A 6,707-nucleotide genomic window follows, 5' to 3' on the forward strand; every position below is an offset into this window, starting at 1 on the left:
TTGCACTAAAAATCACTTATTTCTGCCTAAATATTATTTTTATTTTGTCATTTCAGGATGCTGAGCTGAAGAAACCAGGAATCTGGGAAGTTTCCACCCCCAACACACACACACACACACATCTCATCGTTCATTAACACACTGAACTCAGGGACCGCACATCTCACTTTACCTCGCTCATTTGCACTATTCCGCACTACCTCACCTTCACAGCTGCTAATTTGTTTATACTACTTATTTCATGTTTACCTCAAGTGCCCTTGACTGTTTGTTTTTTTGCACCAATTTACATGTGTGTGTGTGTGTGTGTGTGTATATTTTATATATATATATATATATATATATATATATATATATATATATATATATATATGAGTGTTTAGTCTACGTCTAGTTCTTATCTAGAATACTCTTAGAAAAAAAGGTTCTTGGGGGTGCTATATAGAACCCTGTGAGTTCAATTCAGGGAAAATGGAACCTTTTCCAGCGAAAGGTGCTATTTTAGGCACGTGAAGATTTATTTGATTTCCAACGAACCTTTCCAATGGCAGCCATTCACTTCAAGCGTTCATTGGTAAGTGACTACGATTTTTGTCCTTCCGTGTATTTTCTTTATAACACCAATGAAAAATACCTTCAGTGGTGCTTTCCCTTTGATAACGTGAAGTGGTGTGTTTGTTTGAGCGTCAAGGGGTGTGTCGTGTGTGTAAATGTTGTAGTCATTGGTTTTGAACGTCAAGGGGCGTTAACTTTGTCAACGTCAGCTCCGCAGATGTTAGCTAGCGGATATATAACTTTTGTTCACTGGCATTAAAAAGGCTACAGATGTCAACATTACTGGATACAACAGGGAGTATCATACATATTTGTTTTCGTTGTGTGTATGAGCGTTTATGAGGGCCAAGATGCCACATATATTTAAATCCATGTAATTTCCATAGTGTAATGGAATGTACAGATACACTTTATTGTTCTGCCACTGCCTGATGTCTAAAGTGCTGCTATATGAGACCTGCTCCATCAGTCAGTGAAAGTGAATGTAGCCTTTGAAAGTGAATGCACAAAAGTACCAAGAGAATTGTGTGTAATTGGCAATGTCAGGATGTCAGTTCGAAAACAGGTGGTGACAAAACAACAAAATGCTGTCTATAAATACTGCACCTTGAAATTATTATTTATTTATTTAACACCTACATTGCAGTGATTTAAAGTGAGTACTTTTTTGACACCCTGTAGTGCTGTGAAGTACATTCAGAATTTTGAGCACTTTCACAATTTTGTGGTGTGTGTGTGTATTCTTTCTAGGTCCCCGCATCGGATGTCCCAATGCGGGGTCCACCCATGAGGTCTGTCTGTGGCTGGAGCAGAATTCTTTAAGCGAGGCTAAACAGATCTTCTTTGGTAACACACCCAATTTTTTATGATAATGGAGCGTTTTTTTCGATGTGGATTTTGTAGTGTTGTGAAGTTCACTATCCCAAAATATCTCAGCCACTTGCAGCTCACGCACCAACACCAACCTGATTTCCAAGCACAATGTGTTGTTGAGGCATGCAGAAAAACGTACAAAAGTGTTGGAGCCTTGAGGATACACTTATACAGACACCACAGGAACTATGTGCAAACAAAAACTGTGCCTCATGAAGAAATCAATTCGGAACCTGAATTGGACTCTGATGTAGACCAAAATGTAGAAGACCAATCTACTATTGAAAATGACAGCGAGCAGGTGGATTTAAATACCTTGCTCTCAGGTCTTCAGAAGCATGTGCCACTTTTTATATTAAATCTTCAAGAGAAGCACCTCCTCCCCAAAATTACTCAAGACACAATTGTTGAAAATCTTCAATTTGTACTGCAATTTTTTCAGCAACATTACAATGATCTCATTAAGTTCCACTTGGATCAGTCGGGTTTCAGATTAAAAGACCATGAGGAATTGGACAATCTACTGTCAAATGAAACTGTTTTTGACCGTGCATTTGAGTATGTTAAATCTGAGTACAGATTAATACAGTTTAGTAGGGAGAATCTGGATTTTGTGGAGCCAATTCGCTATGTCCTTGATGTTAATAGCAGGGGAAAGGAAGACAGTTTTCAATATGTGCCACTGAATGATGTTTTAAAGGTTTTTTTGGAGAAAGAGGACATTTTTTATTCTTTTCAAAGAAGATGTGAGAAGGTTTCAAATGATTTTTTGGAAGATTTCACGGACGGTAGTTTTTTCCAAACTCCACCATTTTGTGGTGATCCAAGTATTCTGCGTATTCACCTATACACCGATGAATTTGAAGTTGTTAATCCATTAGGTGCTAAAAAAGCAATACATAAAGTAACGGCCTTTTACTTTACTATTGGAAATCTTGAACAAAAATACAAGTCCCAATTACGGCACATACATCTGTGTCTTTTGATTCGACATCAGCTCTTTCAGAAGTATCCTCATAAGGACATTTTACGTCCTCTCCTACTTGATCTGAAGGAGTTATTTACAAAGGGAATTGACATTTGTGTGGATGACAGACACCATGTTTTGAAGGGGGCTCTAGCAACTATTTCTGCTGACAATTTGTCTGCCCACTACTTAGCAGGATTCACATGCTGTTTTAACAGTGGCCGTGTGTGCAGATTTTGCATGACCGCATATAGCGACTTGAAGACCCATGTTAATGAAGGAGTTCAAATTAGGTCTTCAGATGTCCACAAGTACCACCTAACTGCCCTCGAAGAAAACAATCAGTTAACAAAACAGACCTATGGTGTAGTGAAGGAGTGTCCGTTCACTGAGCTGAACTACTTTGATGTCACACGACAATTTCCACCAGATTTAATGCATGATTTTTTAGAGGGTGTCATACCAATTGTTGTTTGTAAAGTCATCACTGCACTTCATCAGTTGAAAATTGTGACACTGAATGACATTAACTCAGAGCTGGAAGCATTCAAGATTGGGAAAAATGATAGAGGTAACATTCCACAGACACTACCGCAGAGTGTACTGAAACAGAAGTTAACTGGATCAGCAGCACAAAACCTGTGTTTATTCTGGATTCTACCACTTCTTATTGGCCATTATATTCCAGAAGGTGACACACACTGGGATATTTATCTCAAGTGCAGAGAAATAGGTGACATAATCCTCGCTCCCTGCGTCAGGAAAAGCACTATTCCTTTCCTCACTCTTCAAATTGGTGAATTTCTCTCCTCTTTCAAGACTGTTTTCCCAGAGACCTTCACCCCTAAATTGCACTATCTTATTCACTATCCTCGTCTGATGTTGGAATTTGGTCCACTGAAACAGCTGTGGTGCATGCGCTTTGAGGGTAAACATCAGTATTTTAAGAGGTTATCCCACAACACCAGCAACTTCAAAAATCTTTGTCACACCCTAGCTAAAAGACACCAGCTGCGCCAGTGTTGGGAATTGACATCCTTGGACATTCTCCGCCAGAGCTCATACACTGAAGGTGAACATCAAGTCCCATTTCGCTTCTCTTCCATTGGACATTCAGGAAGGTATTGCATTAAAGAGTGGTGTTGAAGACATACCAGCACATGAGAGAGTAGGAGTTGTTAGCACTCTACTGACCAACAACTGTACGTACAAAGAAGGTGACCACATCGTAATTGATGTGGTAGAGGAGGACATTCCCATTTTCATGAGAATAGCGAAGCTTATTCAGTTCAGAAGTCTTTGGCTTATCTTTGGAAAATTACGTACCCCCAAGAATTTCAGTTGTCACTACCATGCCTTCTCTTTGGAGGAACAAAAGGAATGGGTTGTTGTTCATCCAGGGGATGGAAAAAGATTATCATTCTCTGGATAGCTATATCATTGATGATAACATGTTCCTTCCACTTCATCATTGCGTGCAGAGGTAAAATCCTGCCTAAAAGTGGATTTACAATTTAAAAATCGATTTGTTAAAAATTATATAGGTAGGCCTACTGTATGACTATCCCCTTATTGGAAATGCATTGTTTGTAATTCTTATATCAACAGAACAACAGATTGATGGGGAAACACTACTGGGACTAACAGAGCGGATGGTAGAAAAACTGTTTCCCATCATGAAACACCAGGTCTTGTTTTTGAAAGAGTTGGAGAAGTTGTGCAGCACATCATCAGCACAGTAATTACCGAATTACATTACTTGTCAGCATTAAATGGATAATTTCTTGCCATGAATGCTGTGTTACACCAAATTGTCTTTCCTGTCTATAGAAAATCCAATCCAACATGTGACACACTACCTGTAGAGTCAAATACTCAGTAAGTCTACAGCACTTCAGTGTTCTTACTTAAATGCCTCCGCCCTTCTGAGAAAATGTTTTATGACAAAAGGAAAAAGACTAATGGTATCTGTCTCTATTTATGTTTGTAGTCAACAAGCTCATGTGTCATGGCCAGCACTGTATACCCTGCCTGTTATGCCACCAGAGCTATAGGAAGCTCTACACAGAAAAGATCCATCTTTCAAAAAAAGGATAAATCACACTTGAGAGCATTGTTAATACAAGTTCTATTTGACCACATAACAACGTACACATGGTATTGTTAGCCTTGATCTATACTCACGTTCTCATTATTTGGTTTTAGTAGGAATGTTGGAATAGTCAGAATGGGTTTAATTTAAGAACACTTTTATTCTGTGAATTTTCAGGTACCCTAACCATAAAAAATACACCGATGTTCTCGGATGTCTGATCACCAGATTTCCCTTTTTGAGAGACCACAGCAGCACTGGATATGTAAGTTCTTTCTTACCCTTTTTTAAAACTTTCTTTATGTCAAACACAGCATATCTAGTTCAGTTACTTAACTATATGTCAACATGTACAGGATACCTTGCTGGAGTGCTTAAGGAACAAGTTTAAAAAGGAAAGGTCTCCCTTGGTGAACTTCCCAAAGGTTATGAAGAGGAAGTTTGGGACAAAGCAACAGCGAAGTGTAGACCATGAGTCTCTGGAGGACTCACCTGCATATCCGGTACTAACATCAGGGTCTGCTTTTCAGCTTGCTAGTCAGTGTGGTCATTGTTTACCAGTGCAGTTCAGAAATTTGACCATTATCTAATCACTAATTTCAGAGGGCAAAGAGACACAGGACAGAAGCAATCCAGGCATGTTGGGGGAGCTTGGATCCAACACAAGAGGTGCACAAAATGAGTGATTTAAACACTGCTCATTGCTCACATGATTCCTGTACATTGCATGAGTCCTGTATATTGCACATTACTCACTTGTGGATGTTTTTTAGATTGTAGTGGAACTTGAGTGTTGGGGAGGATGACCTGAGTTTTCAGGAACATCTAAATGCGATTAATAATGAGCTACGCCGGCGACAGCCAGATCTAACACAAATCATGGATAGGATGAAGCGCACTCTTTATAAAAGGGTTAAAGTCACGGCCAAGCCAACAAGCGAAGTCATGCAGATGTTCCCCTTTTTTCAGATTCCCGAACTGGTGAGAAGCGAATTTTAAATACTGTAAAAGACAGTCTGGTCAAACTGACAACCTTAAACAACCTCACTCTCTCTCAAAATGCGTGTGTGTGTGTTTGTTGCTTTGTTCTCTAGTTGCATTACGAAATGAGGCTGCGGTTCGGTCAGGACATGGAGCTAAATCTCCAGAATGCCCTCACGACAATCACGCCAAACATCATCAGGGCGGCTCAGCAGGGGAACCACAAGGAACAACTGACCACCTGGCTGACAGAGGCCACCACAGATGGTATGGCACCAGCTGATTTTTTTTTTTTTTTTTTCTTCCCCACTCTCACCTTCAATTACCTCTATAAAACTATGGTTTTATGAAAACAAGGTTTCTTTTGACATTTTAGATCATCTGAAGAGTGCTGCCATCCTCATCCTGCCAGAGCTCTTCAAAGAAAGATCAAAGTTTTTCTACTGCTTGGATGAGGTATGTAGTCTTTCTGTAATTAATTTGCCCCTCTTGCTTTTGTCACGACATCCAAAATTCTATCAGGACATTACATACACTTTTTGTTTTCATTCATACAGGAGCCATGCAGCCCGTTTCCAGTCATGGTCATCGACAATGCTGTGAATCCCCTCCTATGCTCCAACAACGTCTCGATCAAGATGGATGGAGTCACTGTCACAAGTGGGGAGATGGACATCCCTCATGCACTCCAATGTCTTTTGGAAATTTATTTTATTTTTGGTGTGGAGTACCCAAAGCAAATCCGACACACCTTGAGTTTTGTGGAGCATTATTTTTTTTTAAATTCAAAATACCCCAGTTTCTATTCCTGTCCTCAAACTGTATAACCAAATTTGTTCATGATTATTTTTAATTTGCATGATTTTACGTCTTCACAATAAATATGAAGACCTTAACAATAATACCTAATAAATTAAAACCTTGAATGTTTCGGAGGTGTGTATTTGAATATGTATGAGCGCTGTTTTATTCTTTAGTTTAGTAGTGAGTTTGTATTTGTTCCTTTCTCTATTTTAACTTTAAAATGTTTGAACTTTGGAGTGTATTTCACTTTTTTTAACAATACAGTTGGTCTTAAAAACCACCTCTCTGTTCCTTTCTTTAATATGATTTTACAGCTTAAAGATTTGCCTTCTAATTGGATATTTTATGTAAAATAATAGCTGCAGTGTTATACATTTTACATTTATAATGTGATGATAAAATATTAAATGTAGTTACAATACAATAACAATAATA

At 38.7% G+C, this 6,707-nt stretch overlaps 1 long non-coding RNA gene across 1 annotated transcript; it reads left to right on the forward strand.

Moving 5' to 3' along the window:
- Nucleotides 1-441: 441 nt before the first annotated feature.
- LOC132882827 (uncharacterized) lies at nt 442-6,363 on the forward strand. Its single transcript, XR_009654242.1, has 11 exons — nt 442-1,401; nt 4,004-4,133; nt 4,226-4,273; nt 4,386-4,552; nt 4,665-4,752; nt 4,844-4,990; nt 5,091-5,156; nt 5,261-5,468; nt 5,582-5,735; nt 5,845-5,924; nt 6,026-6,363. It is a non-coding gene; the product is annotated as an uncharacterized LOC132882827 (long non-coding RNA).
- The last annotated feature ends 344 nt before the right edge of the window (nt 6,364-6,707 follow it).

Source organism: Neoarius graeffei, chromosome 3 (genome assembly GCF_027579695.1).
Source record: "Neoarius graeffei isolate fNeoGra1 chromosome 3, fNeoGra1.pri, whole genome shotgun sequence".
Classification (NCBI taxonomy): Eukaryota; Metazoa; Chordata; class Actinopteri; order Siluriformes; family Ariidae; genus Neoarius; species Neoarius graeffei.